The sequence below is a fragment of the Nannobrachium achirus genome (genome assembly GCF_963921795.1).
Source record: "Nannobrachium achirus genome assembly, chromosome: 17".
Lineage (NCBI taxonomy): Eukaryota > Metazoa > Chordata > Actinopteri > Myctophiformes > Myctophidae > Nannobrachium > Nannobrachium achirus.
In genome coordinates, this window is record NC_137824.1 from 39,534,486 (window position 1) to 39,553,338 (window position 18,853).

Here is an 18,853-nt window from a genome sequence, read left to right on the forward strand (position 1 = left end):
TTTAGTTTTGAGGTATTTGTACTTTACTTGAGTATTTTCAATTTCCAAGACTTTTACTTCTACTACACTATACCTCGGATCCAAATACTGTACTTTTTCTCCAATACATTTATTTAAAAACTTTGGTTACTTGTTACTTTGCAGATATAAATTATAATATTTAAAATCATACATTTACCACTGTAGCCACATTGTATACCTTGGCAATTTGAAAATAGCCGATCTGCAAGCAGTTTGTAGATCTGCTATTTTCAAACATTTTGTACTTTTACTTTTGGTACTTTAAGTCATGGCATTTTTAAGCCAACACTTTCCTACTTTTACTCAAGTAAATTTTGGATTCCAGACTTTACTTGTAACAGAGAGTACTTATACATTGCAGTATTAATACTTTTACTTAAGTAAAAAAGAATACTTTTCCACCACTGTATAATATAGCCAGCCAGTCTTATTGTTGCAGGCAGAGGTCACAGCCTTCACTAGAACCTTTCATCTGCATTGGCATTTATCCATATAGTCACACATGGGGTTAGGCATGGTTTTCATTCATTGTTCCGGTGCTAATACCTTAGGTCATTTGCCATTTTACACCCCTGAACTTTTAGGAGGACCGCTCATAAGGGCCTATTGAAGATTACTTCATGCATTCTTATTTTATAGGCTTGAATGTTAACACCACCCATGAGGGGGGTTTCACCCCGGCACCGAGGCTAGTACTAAACTAATCGGACATAACGTCCTTTGGAAGGGTATCTGAACCTTTCCAAAAACAAGGAAACAGAAATGTCAAATGTTAATTCTTATACATGGAATTACATGCATAGTCCAACGTACATGACCCTTTTCACCACCTTCCTGCTAAAAGAGGTTTGTCGGCAGGAAGGCCCTGTTGCTGGTGTATGAAGAAACTACACAAGACACAGGACGATGGAGGCATTTCTGTGATCAGAAAGGCTGACATAACATATTTACGATTTGGTGGAAAACATCTGTGGACTCACAGAGGACTGTCAAGCAGAGGGTAAACAACATGCTTCCTACCCCGCCCCTCCTTGGTTAGCCGAGCCTGTCAATCACATAAATCAATTTGGCGACTAAGATTTGGATGGGGATGAAAGAGGACTGACGACAGCCCAGAAGGCAGTGTGCCATGTGAAAATAAAATATGGCACTCTATGGCGACAGACTGGTAAGAGGAGAGTTAGAAGTCTCAGATAATCCACCGACAAATGCTCTGTTAATCGAACTGATTCTCTACAATAGCTGCAGTGGGTGATAAGAGTGATTGTATGCAGCACACGTCATGTTTTTTTTCCCCAAGAACAAAAAACAGATGGATGGCCTCTGAGGAAAGTCAGACGGTACAGAAACAATTGAAGAACAAAGCCGACTAAAGACAACCGAACACAGAACAGAGTGGGGCTGCCCACAACATCACGACAACAGAATACAACAAAACTACACCACACAGACTACAACCCAACACACCCACATCACAACGTACGGTACGGAACACAACACAACAGAACACAACAGGCACTAATTGTGTTGTTCAGCGCCGACCATGCCGTATCCCAGCAGGCATTGCATGATGAATGGGCCAGGAGATGACTACTACAACCCACATCCCTCCTCCTTTTCACATGCTCCCCCAGGCACATGCACACATAGACATCAAAGGGGGCTTGAGCCCCTGCCCTTTTATCCGTCTGTAAAAAAGTACCTTCTCCAGACCACAAATGCAGTTTTTATTTTGGTGAAAGAAATGCAAATGCCCTCTTTCCATGCCATACCTGAAGGCAACATTGGAGATAATGAATTGTCTTGTCCAACCTCTCCTGAAATTGAATGCAGCATATTATGTTGAAAGAATAGCCCTCTCTGTGTAGAACTCAAGCAGCGAAAATAGCCGACCTCCAAGCGTGGAGGTCTGCTATTTTCGATATTTTCACCAAAAGGCCCTTTTAGAAATGTCAGCCCCTGCCTCTCTAACATTCTCTGCACGTCCCTGTGCTCTCCCCCCTCTCCCCATTGGTCTCTTCTCTGCCACCACTGTTAGCAGCCCTCCTTCCCTCCCTTTCTCCTCTCCGTCACCATGTCCCGTCCCCCCCCTTTACCCAAACCGCACACTATTCAGCCGCTGACATCTCCCACAAGATTAATTTGCATTCAGCGCACTTAGGCCTTGTATTGTGCTCCGACACAATGACATATTACAGTTGAACAGCGTACCTATTAAACGTATAGCCCTATAGCTTGAGGGCAGGTGGGGCTTTTTTCGTCAGATGCATATGTGACAGAATGCAAACGTGAAGACCGAGGAGAGAAACCTGGCGGAAAGAGAGGGGCAGTAGAGGATGACTGATCAGAGTCATTACAGGAACGGTTAGATAACCTCCATTAATGATTCACTAGTAGCAAACTAATAAACTGGGTCAGATTGCAGTAGCAGTAATGGCGAGTGCGGAGAGACCTTTACATTAGAATGTGCAACAGCGGAGAGAGTAAACCGGAGAATGAGAAAATGAAAGTTTGCGAAAGAATACAGATTATTATAGGCATACAGGTAGGCCCCCGAGGAAAAGAGGCGGCAATGAATGAGCAATGAGCTCTTCATGGGTCCCCACCCTACTACCCTCTCTTATTCTGTCCTCGTCCGCCTGCTCGAAGGAAAAGGGAGACCAAATTTAATTTGCCACACTGTCTCCAGCCGTCGCCCCTACTGCCCGGGGGGGGAGAGTGAAATGGATTCTGGTCCTGGAATTTGAAAAGATGACTTAAATAAAGAAATAAAAAGAGGGCATACTCTGGAGAGGGTGCCGGAGACAATAACACAGAGGGTGGCAGGGAAAAAACATCGGAGAAGAGTTTGATGAGGCTCTGGGGTACGGATGAGTGAGGGGCAGACCGGGGACCGATGGGGGCCAGATATCAACTATATGGCTACGATATAGCAGCCCTGCATGGCCATCTGTGCAGGCCACAGGGTTAGTCCAACAATCAAGAGATCAGAGCAGCGATAGCAGCTACTGCAGAAGGAAGGACGTCCAAACATGGAGGCTAACAACCCATTACCTCACCCTGCTGTACTCCCTTGGGACAGACTGATCATGGTGTAGCACATAGGTTTGTGTGTGTGTGGCGTTGAGGTCCACACACACACACACACACACACACCTTTTTTTTAAGCTTTGTTTTAGGCTTTTCTGCCTTTATTGATAGATCAAGTGAAGAGAGGGAGAGAGACACAGGGAAAGACATGCAGCAAAGGTCGTCGGGAGCGGGACTCGAACCCGCAACGTGCTGTCAGGCATTAGATCCTATGTGGTATGCGCCGGGACCGCAAGGCTAGCGGGGCCGGGCGCCCAACCTACAAAAAACATTTTAATTAACTTTTTCATAAAGGTTTATAGTTTAACGAGCACGCCTTTACTTGAGTCCTACTTTGCAGCCCTAATTGACCGAAGGGAAGGATAGAGGGGGAAAGAAAGGGAGAGGAATGGATGTAAAGAATACCAGACTTGCTCAACCCTTAGCAGTGCGTTGTGGGATTTCTTGGCTCTGCCTCCAGTTCGTCGTCTTCCTCCCCAGTCCCACAGTACAGGGCCTCCGCCCCGGCCCATTGAGAGCCACTGAGGTCTGGTCTGGTCCAGCTGTGAGAGACCTGGGACCATTAAGAAGCAAAAACAAATAGACCTCTGGCCAAGCGCACACAACCCAGCAGAGACACCTGTGGCCCATTCACCATACATATCCGGCCACTTAACACTTCATAAAGGGGGGGAGAGGCTGTTGTGTTGTGTTTGCGGGCTAGTACAGCTCACCATGGACCCCCTGTAGTTTAGTTTCTATACCCAAACAGCACCAAGCTCCTCTCTAGAGCAAATGCTTATGGCTCTAAAGGCAAACAATTGACAAGTATAGCCAGCCATGGCACCACCTGGCCCTCACACCTGATCCCATTCTTACCATAACACATTAAATCAAAAGGCACATTCATCCTGCTTGTCATCTTCATCCTGTCTATATATGCCTCAGCTGTGCCTGTAAGGAACCCTGGGTGACACCTGTCCTACACAGACAGGGCCTGCACCACACACACACACACACACACACACACACACACACACACACACACACACACACACACACACACACACACACACACACACACACACACACACACACACACACACACACACACACACACACACACACACACACACACACACACACACACACACACACACACACACACACACACACACAGCACCATTACACTTCAGAAATTCAAAATGGAGAAGAGGTATGGCATTATGGAATCCCCAATGCCTTGATACAATTTACTGAATTGAAATAGAGTTGACCCCCTAGCAATGTTCATAGTCCCCCTCCCCACATACACACACACCCACACAAGATAGTAGTCTAGAAGACTACGCAACGTCGGTACTTGACTCAAGAGTATAGATACTCCTGTTTTATTAACAGAGCATGTTAAATTACAAACTATATTTTCTATTCATCAATACGTAATGAAATTAAGACATTTTCACCAAAAGATGTTCAAGTAATTTTCAAAAATATCAATACTAAAGAAAATAGCAGATGTGCGTGCACGCTCATACGTGCGCGTTGTGAGCTTGTTGGTCGTCTATTTTCAATACAAAATGTGGTATTAATGTACTTTTTCCCTTTGGCGTCAAAACAGTATTTGTCTTTGAAACGTATTTGAGTGAAAGTCTAAGTATCAAAAAATACAAATACACAAGTAAAGCACAGATGCATAGTTCGAAGGGGGGAAAAAAAGTCAATGTACTTTGTTACCGTGCACCGCTGTTTAGATGTAGTCCAAGTCCATTTGCACGCAGCAATGCCTTGTTTACAGTTAGGCCACAAGCACTCGCAGATGGGAGCTGACTGAGTGCCAGATGCCCTGCTTATAGGGTGGTGGGTTGGACTGCTCTGGGGCAAAGAGAGAGTACACAACAGGGGCATCGGGCACAAGATGCCGTGCTCCACCTATAGCTCAAACCTGGTGGGAAACCGTGATTCTCTGCCCTGGTCAATTTCAAACCATCACCATGTGAGACGAAGCTGATCTAACATCACAGGCTAAAATAGCAAAGTGGGTACCTCCGAGTCATCCTGTGTAGGTGTGCATTCCTCTGTAAGCTAAACAGATCAATGTCTCTCAAGACACATAAACACATATATACACTGTTTGGTAAACACGAGACTGTCCTCCTGACTGCATCAAGTCACAGCTGTGATCTTACTTAACCTTCAAAGAGAAAACAAGGGATTCAGAGACAGGGACCTTGAAAATTATACAATAGAGCATCAATTCAAGAAATAATAAATATGGATGGAGATACACGGTTTAACTCATATGCTGCCATTTAACAATACCTTCGTACTCTTTAACTGCCATTCGTCTCCATAGACTTCCATGTAATTCATAGTGCACGGATCATGCACACCCATGCCTAGATAATGCACCACGTGTGTCCACATTGCTCACAGCTTTCAAACAAAAAAATCCGAATGGAAATCCGTTCAGGCATTCATGAGATAGCAGCCATTATGTTTTACACTGTTGTGAGCTTGGAGGTCTGCTACCTGAGTTGTATGGGGGTTGTATGGGGGTTAAACAAGCAATTTCGCGATCGCTATCATGCCTACTAACGTTTTTGGGGTCCCAAAACATTTTTTGAAAAAAAATTATTATTATTTTTTTCAAAATGGCGGACATTCTCGGGTTCCTCGGGCGTGGCAGGGAGGGACATCGCGAAATTCTCGGGTTCCTCGGGTTTGGCAGGGTATTTAAGAACGACAATATGCAATTTCTAAATCTAACTGATTCCCAATCTAATGGTATGTAACTCTAATGATATGCTTGTCGAGTGTCGACACGTGTGGCCAAAATGCAAGGTAAAGGCGACGCTCGCCATATTTTCCTCAAAACACGGTTCAGTGTTTGGAAATAAAAACCATTTAGTTAGGAAGAAGATCTGGGAGACATGCTTCAGTGACCAAATTACTGTTTGATATTGCATATGTAAGAAACAATAACAGTATCTTTATTAATCAGAGTAAATAGTTTGAGGCCTTTATTGATCCCACAAGGGAAATTCAGTTGCCAGGTCAGGTACAGCAGAATACAAAAGACAAAAACTAACAGATAATGAGCACACAGCAAGAATGAAAAGATACAGAGACACCAGTAGAGTCACATTGTCATTAGTCCTTAGTCAAGAACCTGTTCTTGTTAACAACAGAGGGAAACGGAGGGAAAACTCAGAATAAGTAAGCAATTTACCCCGAGTGAGAGGACATTATGCTCTCATAATGTCCGCAGTGTGGGTGTTATCGGACGAGGCGCAGCCGAGTCCGATAACACCCGCACTCAGGACATTATGAGAGCATAATGTCCGACCCCGAGTGGTAAATAGCTTTTCTACCACTTTTTCCCGTATACATGAAAGAAAACACATAGTTGTAACTTGCAAGGATCTTAAGTTACAATCATTATTGCCTATAAAACTTCCGCGAGACAGCAGATAGTTCCACAAACAACATCTTCTACTCACCAACAGATGGCGCCAACTCCATAGTAATCCATGCGTCTAGCTTACAGCTAAGCTAACGTCAGTTAAAAGCACCGTTCCGGCCGTAAATAGAGGCTGTTCGCTTCCAGAAAGGCATAGGTTCAGAGAAAAGGGGCTTTAAAGTTGGCGGATTGCATTGGATCCAAATAAATCGGCGACGATAGTACGCACGTTAGTAAACATAGGACCGCTGCGACCTTCATTTGTTGGTTGGGGGAAAGTCCCCGGATGTACACTGAGGCGCATTGATCTCGGACACACAACTTTGCGGCAGTTGTCCTCTCATAACCTCCGGAATTTAGCCAATCAGAATCCAGTATTTGAACACGTGACTCGAAAAAGTGGTAGAACTTAGGTTTTGGCATTTCATACATTGGCGGCTTTGTTCACATTCCTTTGTTTGTGCTTCTGACTTTGAGACCTGTTTCACTATGCAAGTATGCAGTAAGTCAGCTGAAGACATGAATTGGATCATTACCGTTTTATCTACAACTAGTTAAGCTACATGACAAGGTATGTAACGATACCACCAACATGTGAACCTGAATGCTCCAGTTATCAGACATTTACCTTGCCCCGAACAAGATTGATAACTATTCCTCCTCACAGTCCAGTCTACATTCCCCAGGGAAACACCAAGTAGTTACCATTGACAAAATAATTGTAATAAGGAACTATTAGAGGCAATATTCAATTAAGAAATTGCACAATTTTGTAAAACCTATTGAGTATAATCTTTGCACTTCACATTGTTTTTTGGATTGACAACCCAACAGACCATACACAGAGAGTATGCCAGAGGCGCCTTCTCCTGTGATACACAGGTATCACAGGGGTCTTTCTCCATCACAAGAAAGCCTGGGAACGAGGTTAGCATTTACCCTAGCAGCCAGTCAATATCTATACTATAATTTTGCGAATGTCTGAGTGAGTGTCTGTCTGTCTGTCTGTCTGTCTCAGCGTTTCTCCTCGGTGGCTGGAGCAATTGATCTGAAATCGCATCACCATTAGCATATGAACACACCTGACATAACTGTGAAGCCCGTTTGTCACTTTCACAAATCGTATGCTGTATAGTAGCATTTTTATGGTGTATCTATTTAGCCTACAGTACCTTTTGTGACCACACATGTTAAGGGAGGGGCGCTGTTGTTCAGGCCATTAGCACAATCACACACAAACCCCCCCACACACACACACACACGGGGGGGGAGGGGGGGGAGTGTGTGCGTGTGTGTGCAGGCAGGCGGGCGGGGGGGGGGGGGGGTTCTGGCCCTGTTACAGATGTTGTCCAAAAATCATGCAGATCGGTACACAGTATCTCTGTAGCCGTTAAATGGAACGGGTATTTCTAACATTGATGCTCCTACATATTAGCATGCAAGCACCAGTTAAAGTTACTTTCCATCCCTCATATACTGTGTGCACAGTGCACATCCCATAACCCACACACTGCACATCATTTCGGAGCTCATATCTTTGAACGGGTAAGGGCTAGTCCTATATAATGCCGCACAGCATGAGGCTATACTCTATCACAGGCCCAGCATGACTGATCTTGAGAGCCAATTAATGTGTGCATGTGGGTGTGCAGTGTGCACTGTGGGTGTGTGCACTTGGTTGGTGGGTACCACCATTACAGCAAGACAACTGGATAAACAGACGGCCCCCTCTCCCCACGCCATGTCCATGTGCTCACACTTTCAGCACCAACAACTCAACGCCTTAGGAGGCATGCCGGTACCCCACCCCTACATACACACCCACCACACCACACCGTATTCACATGCACTAAAACTGTTCCTATAGATTAAAACAGCCTTTACATTGCTAATAATAATAACGCATCTCTTTTCAAACAAAGGACTCTGATTAACAGGTATTCAGAATGCTGTGTGCGCCACAGACACTCACCACACCCACCCACACACATACTGTACACACTGAGTCAGGAAAGAAAAACACAACCATCTCATTGTTTCCCCTACCATTGCCCACCCCCATGAAAGTCAAGTCAGTTTCATTTGATATAGCACTAAATGAAAACAGAAGTAATCTAATGGCACTTTTCTTATAGAGCAGGTAGACCTGACCATACTCTTTAATTATTTAAACTAAAGATGTGTATACAGGTTATTTAACTAATTTATAATACGTGCACACATTTCTTTTCAGTCTCTCCCTATACTGCATTGCCGTCACTTAAATATGTACCATTTTCTCTCCTTGACCTCTAGTTAGCACAGCGTGGCGAAGCATGCCGCACCAACATCTCACACACGCATACTTGTATGAGCGTGACAAATAAATCTCTTGAATCTTCAATCTCTTGGTAACTGATAGCACTTGTGATGAGGGCAGGGTTAGGATATCTAACTGTGAAGTGGTGTGTTCCCATTACTCCATCTCTCTCGGTCTCTGAAAATGGCTTCATTATCAGACCAACATGGAGAGCTCCCATGCAGAGTGGATGAGCAGTCTGTGCCCCGAGGGTCCACAAAGGCTGAGGTGAAGTCCATTAACATCCAGGAGCGTGTTTTCTAACCGCTAAATAAAAACAGACTATTTTTCCTGCATAAACAGTGTAAATAAGCCTCAGTTGACAAGCCTGAGTAACATACAGAGCACTGGGACTTAAACTAAACCATCATGCCTGGTTAATACTGTTAATATACTGTGCAGCGGAGGAGTCATTCCAGCTGATGGATCTTTTTTTCTGGACAATGTTAGTTATTGTATGTTGGACTTCTATAATCATGAAAATATTAACGCTGCTTATGAATAGTCACAGTAATCTCACACAGGCCTAGCCTGTAGTGTAGTGTCTTGCCAGAACTTGCCAACAATGTTGGGAAACTAGCTTTGATGACTTAAATAATTCCTCACAACAGACATCATCAAGTGTCATTCACTTTAAATGCAACTGACACAATAAATAGGCGTCGACACAGGGCATGGGAGAAAACAGCTAACCACTAACCACTTTTATACTTTACAACAACCAACATGAACGACTGAATGTCAATACTATATAATCAAATGATTTGACCGACTAACCACTGTAAGAAAGTAACTAACAAATGTTATACTTTAAAACAGCCAACATAAACGATCGAATGTCAATACTATACAACCAAATGATTTCTCAGCAAAAAAGAAAAGAAAATAACATCTACTAGGCTACACAACTAGGCAAAATAACAAGTTCAGATAATTCAAAAATTGGCTTTTAGACCATACCATAATGATTGGGGCCTGCAATTGATGCAATTATTTTGCTTCAGAGTTAGTGAAATCATGTCATGTGGAAAGTAACCAATTAAATGGATAAAAACAGAGGTCAGAAAAGGCAGAACACACTGTATGATGGCCATCATCACTGCTGCTTGTGTTTTTGGCAAGGTACTTCTTTTTCCCTGCAGGTTTTTCTCTAGGCTGACACCACCCACAAAGCAGCAGACGGAGATGGCTACCTAATGTATCATCACCCAGTGAAACACAGTGTGCACTCTGCATCGACAAGCTCCAATTGATATAAATCTGAATTTCAGTTTGCATTGATTACACTGGCTCACTGCTGTCCGTTGAATTGATAACCGATGAATTATTATTACACCCCATACAATTAAGAGATACTTGAAGATTATGTAGAGGGGGTGTGTGTGTGTGTGTGTGTGTGTGTGTGTGTGTGTGTGTGTGTGTGTGTGTGTGTGTGTGTGTGTGTGTGTGTGTGTGTGTGTGTGTGTGTGTGTGTGTGTGTGTCCTCCAAAGCCATCATGTGGGTGGGAGACCGTTCGTTTATGGTATGCCAAATCTAGGTGGTATCAATACAAATTATAAACGTAAAGACGCCGAACCAGGATTAAGCGGAGGCAAAAGCTGTTTCTCATGTTACCCTTGTATTTTTCCTGTGACTCGAATGGCTTAACAAAGTCAGATCAAATTGTCAAACTATAGACGCTTCAGAAAAAATATGATTCAAGATTCAGCAACAACTGACCTTACCAACACGTTACATCTTGAAAGGATTAAATATACTCTTTGGGACAAACTTTCATATTTTGATAAAGTATGGTCACCTCTCATAGCATACCTCGCATCAGTAACATAGGCTATACTTGGATTGTCGGGTATCAATGACGGTGGAGTAGGGACGGGTGGGAAGGGGATGGGACTACTTAGGATCATGACTTGTATGTTTTCTATTATTTGTATGTATATGTATTATTTATTTACGTTAACTGTTCATTGTGTGTTTTTGTAAATGTATAACTTTTGATTTTGTGTGGAAAGAATGAGAAAAAAAGAGCATGCATTGTTGCATTTATCACTGACTTAATGTAATTTGCTCAAATAAAAAACATATGAAACAAAAAGATTCAGCAACAACTGTACTCTGAAATATTCTCAACTATCTCAAGGCAGAAACCTATTGATTGTTTGGTGGGACACGGGGACACAGCTGGTGCAGGGATTGCCATTGACTCACTAGGACCTATGTGATTAAAGTACTAGTGAGGTTTAGGCATAGGTTTGGTGTGGTTATGGTTAGAATGTGCACAGGTAACCATGTGTGTTCTGCTAACAATGTGGAAGGTAAGTACAGTATGCTCTCCCAGTGATGAAAATTAAACTACATTGTTACATTGGCATCCACAAGTCAAACTCTGAAGATTAGATACGAGTTGTATTGTAATTAGCTGATCATCTCTCCATCTCTGGGTAAGTATGATCTCCACTTCCATTTGGCCAAAGGCGATACAGATTGTCAACATGCCCAGCACTACAATGTGACTTGTGCAGATTCAATCACAATTTAACCGCAAACAACTTACTATCCATGTACCTAAAGACTGAACATGGAGGCCATGCCATTATTAGACTGTATATATTGTGCTGTCTTAAGTCTCTTCTGTGGGTTGACGACGACAGACTGATGCCATATCTGCATACACCGCCAGTCCGCCACCAACTGTAGTTTTTAGATCTAAACACTTCTATGCCATTTATCGATCTACTCCCAACACTGCTCATGCTACATCTCTTCTCGCGTTACCTCCAAAGGCTCAGCTCCCCGGCTGGTGGTAGATAATACTACAGTGTGACCAACCAATCAACCAATGGCAAATAATCCATTACCCACCCTCCTCACCTTCCCTCTCCACCCCACCCCACAGTGGGGGACAATAACCTGTACTGCTCATGTGGCATACTTGCCTATCCCTCAGGCAACCAGAGCTAGTTACCTCTGAGAGCCCACGACATTGCTCTCACTTTCCCAGCACTTATGCTCCAATCATGTGTCATCTGATGAAACGCTACACCCTGGTCTCCATTATTCGTCTGGATACAGGAGCCTCTGGAATGTATCGGATTCCTGCCTCGGGGGGCAAGCACCTTGGAAACGTAGGCCTACCTCTGCTGCCTCGCCCCCCCCACCCCCCCGCTCCTCTAACCGTCTAACTTTCCATTGAGCCAAATTCCACCGGAGGCCTGCTTGAATCACACCACTTGAACGCCTCCTGTGACATGCGCTTACATTTTTGATGTCCATCGGAAAAGAAAACGACATGCATGGAGCAGTGTAGGGTTTCAAGGCTATTCTGTGACGTTTTATGCCAACATCCAACAAGGACACAGCCTGGGGTTAAACTGCCTACTGAACCCATCCTCATTGTCCAACTCAACGTGACCCATTGTCTAGCTGTGCTCGCACTGCTTGGGCAACATCAATTTCATTTTCAATGTACAGTGTGTGACCAGATTTTTATGTCCGATGCCGCCCATTCCAATTTTGCAGAGTCCTAGACCACCGATTATCTATGTTTTGGCTGAACATGCAAAAACTTTAATACAAAATAGACTTCCCTATTCAAAAAAGATGTCACTGTGTTATAATGCAGACACCAGATTAAAAGTGGTAAAACATTTGGAACAGATTGGCGGCATAACTGGATACCTATACGAGGGCTGCACAATATTTCGTTATCGTATCGTTATCGAGGTATGACCATGCGCAATATCAGTATCGCGAAAGGCAACGATATGTCGCAATATATCTCCATGGGCAATATATCGTCCATATCGTTGCCCATATTACCCATATCATTGCCCATATCGTTGCCTTTTGCCTTTTTCTACACTTAGAATATCAAAATAACAAGTGTGGGAACCCAATAGCACTTTAAAAAAAGAGTGATATTGACTTATTATTATGCTGTTCAGCTGTTGTTTGAATAACGCTTAGTTTTCACTGTTGCAACCCTTAAAATATTAAATATGAAATCTGTACGGTAATATCGTATTATTGATATCGTAATATTTAGCATGAATATCGTGATATGAAACTTTGTCCATATAGTGCAACCTATACGATATCATAACGGCCGATATATCAGCCTGACCGATATGTCCGTCTGTCTGTCTCTACTCTCTACAGTATTGCTCTTCAAAAAGCACCTTGTCCATTTTGTCCACTCCCAGCATGACAATTGTAAAACTCGCGGCTCCCTCCTCCAGAGACAAATATTGTGTTGTCGTGCTGTGCTGTGCTGTGCAGTGCAGCATCCAAGCCTACAGTATAGAGTGTCTCTGAGTCACTGGCCTGCGTAATTCAGTCTGGGGAATTATGACAGTGGAAAATCATTTCCCTGGGCCGGGGATAGGAGGCCATGGCTAATCGTTCAGTAATCTGATCTGCCTGCATACTGTAGCATGGAGCCACATTGCTAGCTCAGCCAGCTAGTCACACATGCGGACACCCACGGTGGCTGCCAACTGTATCTGATGGAGGTTAGCGCTATTCAAAACAACTCTCCAGGTTTTCTAGGGGATTACAGATGCTATCAGATCATTTGCTAATACTCAGTTGTGCTGTGATGTTTGAAAATGTATTTACTCTGCTCCCACTCTCACAGGTCCAATATACCACTCCCGATATCAAGTCCTCAGCCAAAAATGCAACATTCCAGGCAGAACAAGGCACTGACGACAGACGAAACTAATCCCTTTCAAAATGCAGACTCACGGACAAATGCTTCTTAGGAATAAGAAAGTAGAGTCTGCATCTTTTATGTTTCAATATAAAACCAAATGTAATGTTATGTAATTTTTCCCCCATTCATTAACAACTTTCAACCTGCCATCCTGGGCATGTCATGATAGGCAAATTAGCATGATGTGAGGCGCTATGGCTTGTAGATCGGCAATTTCCGCATTACACCATCGTAAGTAAAAATATAGTGCTTAAATGGTTCATTGCAATGCGATGCGTTGTCAGCTGATAGAACGGCATCAATCATATTTAAAATATGGAATTCGTGGTGCAATTCCAAAAAGTATAACTAATGCTTACACCATCACACATTTGATTGCTTGTCGAATAACGGGCAAAGTCCAGGTTCCAATCTAAAGTGTAGCAGTGAATTAAAACCATGGGGTAACATTATTTGTAGTACAAAGCAGTGCTGTACACAGCAGAGAGGGTAAGGGGGAGCTGGTGTATTGGATTGATGCCTAGCTCCAGCAGCAGTCTAAAGAGAGGTCTGCCCCCCACACACTGAGTGTCGCTTTAAGGGACGCTGACATGGAAAAATACACGAGCTGGCATGTTGTTGTTGGGCAACACAGTGCCCATAGACCTACAGGTACTTGGCATAACGTTGCATGAGATGGGATAGTCAGTCAGTCATGACCATTTCATCTCATGTCCGTTCAAAACCCATTACTATGTAGGCCTAGGGCCAATTCATATACCACTTTTAGAGCCGAATATATTTCAGTTCGGTTCGGGGGTGAAAAAATAGCCGAACTAATGACGGTACCCTACCCACCCCTCGAGCCTCTGAATGACGTCATATTGTAGTTTGGACAGAACCTAAATAAATGTGTCTCTAAAAGTGGAGTATGAATCGGCCCCTACTGTGCAGGAATGGTTTAAAGGTTAAAAAGAGCGATAAACAGAATAAAACGTGACTATGAATGGCAGGTGACAACATGCCCTTTAGCCCTGAATCAAACTGGGAAAGCATTTGTCATTCTAGTTTTTTTGCGTTGGCTATTTAAGAAAATGATATAAGCTCAGTTAGCTCAGAGCACATCTGTACAGCTGTTATTTTTTTAAATCTTTTGAAAAATCCTGCAAGTGTGACAACAACTGATTTAGAAGGCATTAGTAGAATAGTTGTTTTATACTGTCCGGCCATATGCTATGTTAGCGACCTCAAATGTCTTTGCATTGTAGCTTAGCTTAGTCACACTCTGAAGGCATAATAGAAGCAAAAGATGCTGAAATACAATCAAATTGTGTCTGCCAGCAATGCTTCACACCCCTCTTAAACTTAAAGCACTGGGTCAGTGTTGTTGGCAAACAGTCAGAACAGTCAGACTATAACAATCTGACTTTAACAGAACACAGTTGCCTACATGGTTGAACTGTGCAGGAATAGTGTAACATTCCCACACATATGACTGAAACAAATGACAGCATTAGTATGTCTTAATCCAATATCAAATATGTTGCAAAAAAAGTGTCCCCCCCCCCCCCCCCCCCCTACATCACAATGCAACTGGACTAAAAACACCCATCTGATGACGACAACAACAACAACAAATTCAACAACAGGCAGTTTATCAGGGAGTTCACGCTATGAAGCATCACCGGTCAAATAACATTCCCATGATGCTTAACTGGAGGAGTTTTGGGAGCAGAGAGCAAGAATGCTTTGTGAGGCTAAGACCAAAAATGCAAGGAAAGTAATTTCCACTTTGCAGAACACTGTGTGAGTCATTCTCTTTCGCTAATCTCTTACTCATATAGGCCTTCTTCATGCGCACCCTAAGGCGGTAGATTTCAGGCAGGTCTGGACTCCCTCTTCCCATTGAGGGGAGTCAAATGTTTATAGGATTTAATAGATTAGACTTTCTCTGTGGAGAGGCCAATCTACTATATAAAGCACCACACGGAGAATTACAAATAAGCTAGTATATGGCACCGGGCATATGAAACATAATCTATCACTGATGCATTACGCAACAGCTAAACATCAAAACAATGTAGTTAATCAATTCAAGTGGGCATGCATGCCAATATGCCTTATGATGTGTTTTATAGCTAATGCGTCCAACTTTCTCCAATGTGGGAAGATATACAAGACAGATTTCTTACCAAATCCTCAGCAGTCAACGTTTTCAGAGTTGAGTTGAACCGTTTTATTTATTATTAAGATTATCACTCAGAAATTGATGCAAATTGATGGCCAGTTAAAGAAATGTTTACATGGTGACATAAAGTGGTTTTATTACTCTCATTCATATACTGTCTGCAATATTAAATTGATCCGAGTTGATCAAATTAATTTGATCGCATAGAGTAGGCTAGGCTATCTATCAGTGCATTCCTCTGGTAATCATTGCAATCACCATCATGTGGATCGTTATTAGATTAGACAACACACACAGTCTTAATGGCTTTTCGTGAGTTTCCCCCAAAGAATCGGCCTATTTCTGTCCTCCATTGTATGGATCTGCATTCTGAACTATAACTTATCGTCATTCGTCACAGAGACAAGACCACAACAATTGTTTGCGAATCGTAGTAAAACGTTGCCCAGCATATTAAACGCAAACTCGATACAAAGCGCTGGGACAATGCAACAGACAGACACCTCGTCCTCGGCGGTTACAAAGTTACAAAAGACAAGTTACTTTCTTCTTGTTTGTACCCGCCTGCATCACGGGGTCTCGTCTCCACATAAAGGAATTCATTTCAGACATTTAGATCACAAAACGACACACACGAGTTCGGCGTTACGTTTTAAAACGGGGGTGAAACTTGGGAACCACCAGACCCGATTCAACAACAGCCCTCCTGGTCTGCCACCATGCAGCTCCCAGCCCGCACTGAGACCCAACTCTTTCTCCGGGATTGGATTTTAGATCCAGAACACAGTCACAGTCAGGCCGCATTCTCTCCGTCTGCGCCAGACAACGTTCTACAGCCCCGGCCTGGCTGAGACACAGAGACCGGGCTGCTCCCGGTTCGTCTTCCCAACAAAACCACATGAACATCATAGCGATATCAAAGCACTAACCTTTCTCTGGATGGGTGCAAAATCACGACAACGACGGCTGGTTTCAGATGGATCCTTGATTCATTTCGTCGTGTTGCTTTTCTCTTCCATCCAGTAGCCCCCAGTCGTTCTGGACGCGGCAGTGGCACACACACACACACACACACGGCGGACCCGTCTTTCTGCAGCTACAGGCAGTGACTAATACGGATCAGTAGGGGGCGCTCGCACAATGTATTTGTTGTCTGAAAATATGGCAATAAAACCATAGTAACCAGGGCTCAGGTACAGACTAGGCACCAATGCCATCACTAGATTCATATTGTTCAAATGCAGCGATGTAAAGTAACTTTGACTCAAGTAGGCTACTGTAATTTTGAGGTATTTGTACTTTAATGGAGTAAATTTCCAATTTGAGGCAAATATTGTGATTTTACTCCACTGCAATTATTTGACAACTTAGGTCTATGTCTGAATTAAACTTCAGCCCTATTATATACATGTTGGGCATTTTAAAATAGCCGATCTACAAGCTCATAATGCATCGCATTGCAATGCATTGTGATCTTGCAGATCTGCTATTTTCAAATGATTTCTATAGACTGCATTTCAAAACTTGAAATGGGACATTCTGAATACTTTGGTATATTCAGTTCATTTTGATGCCAGTACTTTTGTACTTTTAATCAAGTACATTTTTAATTCATGACTTTCACTTAACAGAGTATTTCTATTTTGCAGTATTGATACTTTTCCACTACTGGTTCAGACTAGGCACAGTTAATAAACTGTTAATAATCAATGAACTGTAGGCCTACTTTTCCTATGCAAACTTCTAATAACGTATTCAATCAATCTCAATCAATCAATCAATCAAACCAAACAGAAATTGCCCTTTAAGTTACAATAGCATTTCTGGAGGCACACATTTTATATCAGTAGATTTATTTACTTTTTATACCAAAACTGTTTCAAAGAATTATATAGCCTAACTATTCTAATCATAAAACTACAAAATAATATACATTTATTGTGCCATAACAAATTAATTAATGATTAAACTAAAACATTTTCGGATTATTTAAAACTATTTAAACTATTCAAAATAAAAATAAACTGTATTTAATGTGCATTAAACACGTTGTTTTCACCCAAGTAGTCCAGATTATAGTTTGCCAGGTATGTTTGCATTTGCATTGGCCTATAATGAATTTACCTTGGTAGGGTTGGTGCATTAGAAGCAACAGTAGGCTACAGAGACATTTTCTGGTTATTTAAAAACATTTAAACTATTCAAAATAAAAATAAACTGTATTCAATGTGCAGTAAACATGTTGTTTTCACCCAAGTAGTCCAGATTATAGTATGTTTGCATATGCAAACATACCTGGTATCTTGGTAAGGCTTGGTAAGGCTGCATTAGAAGCAACAGTATAGGCTATACAGAAACATTTTCTGGTTATTTGACTCAAAATAAAAATAAACTATATTTAATGTTTAATAAACAATGTGTACACTAGACTGTAGAGGCTCGTATAGGAGCGTAGGTATAGATGAATAAATAAATAAATATTAAAATGCACAGCACATACAGTAAAAGCAGTCAGTATGGCCACACCACAAAATATCCTAAATACAGTATGTCTCAAAGTTCTGGAGCTGCTGTTAACACGGAGACAAACTAAAGTGCACGATGCATCCTCTGACCTTGTGACACATGAGGTTGGTGATTTTGATTATAGGGGCTAAACTCTGCAGGACAAAGCTGTCCTTCAAAAAAGCTTTGGCTGTCTTATCCAGATCACATGATGGGGGAGATGATGGGGTCACAGGACTCATAAAACCGAGGATGCCATGAGACTTCACACTGGTGGTGTGGTGTACCACTCACAACCGATCCAGTCCTCCCCTCTGTCTGTGCCCTGCAGAATAAGAGGAGAGGAGATGGTCTCAGATGATGCTGAAGTTTAATGCACTGTATAGCCATCGGAGAATTAAATCAATACGTGATGTCATCTGATGAGCAGATATAAAAACTGCACTGAACGCACACACACCTGCTCACATGCACACATGCACGCACACGCACACGCACACGCACACACGCACGCTCGCACACACACACACACACACACACACACACACACACACACACACACACACACACACACA

General features: G+C 42.6%; 1 protein-coding gene across 1 annotated transcript in view; it reads right to left on the reverse strand.

Annotated features, from left to right (window-relative positions):
- Nucleotides 1-16,828, reverse strand: part of LOC308302167 (bifunctional heparan sulfate N-deacetylase/N-sulfotransferase 1-like) — a 79,691-nt gene extending 62,863 nt beyond the window's left edge. The window contains exon 1 of the mRNA XM_080746394.1: nucleotides 16,703-16,828. The gene's annotated coding sequence lies outside the window, so the exon portion shown is untranslated. The remainder of the gene's footprint in view (nucleotides 1-16,702) is intronic.
- Between the last annotated feature and the right edge of the window lie 2,025 nt (nucleotides 16,829-18,853).